At 35.4% G+C, this 4,632-nt stretch overlaps 1 long non-coding RNA gene across 1 annotated transcript in view; it reads right to left on the bottom strand.

The window, feature by feature from the left end:
- The window catches only part of LOC128248591 (uncharacterized), a 23,413-nt gene extending 20,688 nt beyond the window's left edge, over positions 1–2,725 (bottom strand). The window contains exon 1 of the long non-coding RNA XR_008264769.1: positions 2,494–2,725. This is a non-coding gene — a long non-coding RNA (uncharacterized LOC128248591). The remainder of the gene's footprint in view (positions 1–2,493) is intronic.
- Positions 2,726–4,632: the final 1,907 nt, after the last annotated feature.

Below are 4,632 nucleotides of genomic sequence, written 5' to 3'. Positions count from 1 at the left end.
GGAGTGGCACTTTTTCATGCAGCTATCCTCATTCATTCTCACCACATGTCCAAACCAGCGCAATCGTCTCTCTTGCACACCACAACTGATGCTTCTTATGTTCAGCTTTTCTCTCAAGATACTTACACTCTGATGGGTATGCACATTTACATTACATATCCAGCGGAGCATACTGGCTTCATTCCTTGCGAGCTTACGCATGTCCTCAGCAGTCACAGCCCATGTTTCACTGCCATGTAGCATGGCTGTTCGTATACATGCGTCATACAGTCTGCCTTTTACTCTGAGTGAGAGTCCCTTTGTCGCCAGCAGAGGTAAGAGCTCTCTCTCTATATATATATATATAAATTTATATATATACATACTATGTGCTTTTAGTTTCCATCTACCGAACTCACTCACAAGGCCTTGGTCGGCCTGAGGTTATAGAAAAAGGTATATAATTACTAGGTATTACTGTTTGGTTAAGGAGATCACTTTGCAACTAAGTGGTTTAGGGTTCAGCCCCTTTACACAGCATCTGGTGCAAGTGTCTTTAATTATAGCCTCAAGCTGATCAACACCTTGTAAGTGAACTTGGTGCACAGAAACTGCATGGAAGCCCATTGTATATATCTATAAATAACATGTGAGAGAGTGTATGTGTTTGTGTGTGTGTTTGTAGGTAGGTGCCTCATTGATTACTTGACAACCAGTATTAGTTTGTTTACTTATCAGTTTTACAAAAAAAGGCGAATAGAACAAGTAGCAAACATTAAAATAACTACTGGAGCTCAATTTGTTCAATGAAACCCCTCAAGGCGTTGCCTCAGCATGGCCAGATTTCAATGAGTGAAGCAAAATAAGGCCACTTGGCACAGATTAACCTTGAACTCTACTGTGAACTAGGTTTTAACATTCTAGCTCACTTCCACTGTTTACAACAGTGCTTGGAAGGAGAATGTGTAGTGTGTGATCATCACATTGACCATGACAGAGAAAGTTGACATGGCGATACCTGCTCAGAGGCCTACACAAAGTTGCAGAAAGTATGCGGAGAGGTGTATATGAGCTGCACATAAGTGTACGAGTGGCTCAAACATTTCTAAGATGGTCGAAAAATTGTCGATACTGATGAACATTCTGGGAGACCTGCAACCAGAAGAATAAGAAAAACATTGCAGATGTGCATGCAGCTGTGAGGGGAAATCGTCGAATCACCATCCGTGAGTTATCAGGGGTTGTGCAGATAATTTTATGGTTCAGTTCAGTCCATTATCACTGAAGATTTGCATATGAGACGTGTGTCTGCCAAGTTTGTGTCAAAACTGCTTTCAGCTGACCAAAATGACACTCAGGTTTCAGTTGCACAAGATCTTCTTGATTGTGTTGAGAACAATGAAAACTTTTTTAAAACTTTGCATAGGCCTCTTAGCAGGTATCACCAAGCTTTTAGTAAAACTTAATGCAGATTCTCTGCTCAACTTACTCTGCCATGTTCAATGTAATGATCACACACTACACACGTTCCTTCCAAACACTGCTGTAAACAGCGGAAGTGAGGTAGAATGTTAAAACTTAGTGCGCATATACAGCAGAGTTCACGGTCAATTTGTGCCAAGTGGCTTCACTCTGCGTGCTTTAGCTTTGTTACTAAGGCAACAGTCAGAATACTTATTGATCAGACCACACACACACACACACACACACACACACATATATATATATATATATATATATATATATATATATATATATATATATATATATATATATATATATACATACATACACGTACATACATATATACATAAACATACAGGCATGGCTGTGTGGTTACGATGCTTGCTTCTTAGCCATACGGCTTTGGATTCAGTCCTACTTCATAGCACCTAAGGCAAGTGTCTTCTGCTATAGCTTTGGGCCAACCGAAGCCTTGTGATTGAATCTTTTGAAGCAGAAGTTATTGTCGTGCATGTATGTGAGTATGTAAGTGCTTGTACTTCCTAACAGAGCGGGGAAATAATAATAATCATAATAGTTTAAAATTTTGACACAAGACCAGCAATTATAGTGGAGGGGATAAGCTGTTTACATTGACCCAAGTGTTCAACTGGTACTTATTTTATTGACTCTAAGAGGATGAGAGGCAAAGTTGACCCCGACAGAATTTGAACTCACAACATCCGATGTGTTAATGATTCTTCCAGGTTGCTGCCTTAATAATAATAATATCATAAAAACCCATGTAATTTGCGTACTTGTGAAACTTACACAGTTGATTTTCAGAAAAAAAGCTTCTACTCATGTAAAATTCACACCCAAAAGTTTTCAGAATTGCCGATATGGCCAGAGGGAAAAGGTTTACAATTTAGCTTAATTTCACTTATTATTAGATTTTATTAAATTTTCATTGAATAAAAATAATTTCTGTTTAACAGGTATTACGGTGAAAGCTATTAAATTACGAAGTGTTTGTGTTGTTTTTGATAAACTTTATATTAGATTTCTTACCCACAAAGGATTATGTCCGATCTTTAGCATACTTCTGTGTGTCTTCTCAAACCATGATGACAGGAAAAGTTGTTGATAATTTTTATCAACAAAACCAAAGCTGATAAATACGCACAAGTGTTGCAAAATAAGTTTAATTACCAATAAACATCAGCTTGGATGACACTTTACTCAACCGACAGAGGAAGGTGACCGATCAAACTGATTATGTAAACAGAATTTTGATTGGTTGAAAGTTTCATCTTGTCTCAATCTCTGATTTTCTGCCTATTCTTGTTGGAACCTTTGATGCGGAGTATCGAAACTTTAATCCCTTTCACACTTATAAAATGTCAAGCAAACTTAAAAATCTGTCATTACCATTTTAGCCGGGAGACCAAACTAATAGTTTGGTAACCCATTAAAATAAACATTAAAAATCGAAAGGAGAAAATAAACAGCTTTGCAAGTTTAACTCAGTGTTTATTGAACAAGAGAGGTGCAAAATTTAAGAAGCAACTTGTTAGAATATACACGTCTGTGATGAGACACAAACAAGAATAGCAAAAATCTACTATACCAAAAGAACATTACAAGTGTTCTATGAAGAGAACATAAGATTGTTGCATAATTCAACATGAATGTGAAATGACATTAAACATCGTATAAGGTAGGAGCGCTAAATCATATTCACTTAGTGAGTTTACATGTGCGAAGGATGAATTATGATGTTGTTAGATGCAGTAAAATATGCCCCATACCATGATTACCAGCATGAACGTTAAACTTCAAAAAGTAGTTAACCATTTAATGATTTTAATAAATTAATACAGAAAAAGTAAGCATTATATTGTCCAGCATAAATATGAGTCAACTTCATTATATTTTTTCTGTAAAAACCTATTCTGACATTAAATAAGTCAACTTCCGATACGAATGTTTACATTTGTACATCATTTTTCAACAAAAAAATTTCTAAAAAATTTCTGGAAACAGTCAACTAATGTAATTTATGCACTCTCTAAAGTTTGGTTTGGTTTTTACTAAAAAAAAGTGTAAATTACATGAGTTTTTACAGTAATAATAATAATAATAATAATAACAACAACAACAACAACAACAACAATAATAATCCTTTCTTCTATATGTACAAGACCTGAGATTTTGTGGGAGGGGACTAGTCAATTACATTGACCCGTGTTTCACTGGTACTTAATTTGTCAACCCTGAAAGGATGAAAGGCAGAGTTGACCTCAGTGGAATTTGAGCTCAGAATACAAGGACAGATGAAATGCTTCTAAGCATTTTGCCTGGTGTGTTAACAATCCTGCCAGTTTGCCACCTTAATAACAACAACAACAACAGTAATAATAATAATAATAGTAATAGTAATAGTAATAATAATAATAATTTATAAAATGGCAAACGAGAGAAGTGAAGAAAATGGATACCAAGACGAGAAAAAATGTTGGCGGTACACAGAGTCTTCCACCCTTGGGGTGACACCGATAGGCTGTACTTTTCCAGAAGAAAGTATGGAGAGGTCTGATCAGTTGCCAGGACTGTATCAAAGCAGAGAAAAACAGCTTAGGGTGGTATATAAAAAATGCCATGGAGCCACTGTTGAAAGACACAAAGAAGGCCAGCATCATCAAAAATGAAAATTGTGTAACAAAAGAAAAATTTAAACAAGAAATGATAAAAAAAAAAGAAAAAGCATGTATATATATATATATATATATATATATATATATATATATATATTATTTATATTATTATATGATTGAACGCCACATATTTTCTTCCAAGTAAGTTTTACATATATATATGTGTGTGTGTGTATGTATGTATGTATGTATGCAGGCCTATATTATAGTGCATGCACACATTTATATGTATATCTATATACACATATTTTTTCTCTTTCTGATTCATCAGCCCCCACCCCTATAACTTTAGTTAGTGCAATAAATACCTATGTCTATTTTTAGAAACTTGACCATTATATCTTATTATTCTCCCCTTCCATTTTGAGGTTTACTACTCACTTTAGTACACCACTCTCTGCCGCCCTCCACTGTACCATTTTCTTTACCTATCACCTTACCTTAGTGCCTTTCAAACATATCACCCCACCTCCCACCTCTCACACATATTCCT

Source organism: Octopus bimaculoides, chromosome 8 (genome assembly GCF_001194135.2).
Source record: "Octopus bimaculoides isolate UCB-OBI-ISO-001 chromosome 8, ASM119413v2, whole genome shotgun sequence".
Lineage (NCBI taxonomy): Eukaryota > Metazoa > Mollusca > Cephalopoda > Octopoda > Octopodidae > Octopus > Octopus bimaculoides.
Note: the sequence above shows the minus strand (reverse complement) of the source record. Positions and strands in the feature narration are given on the sequence as shown.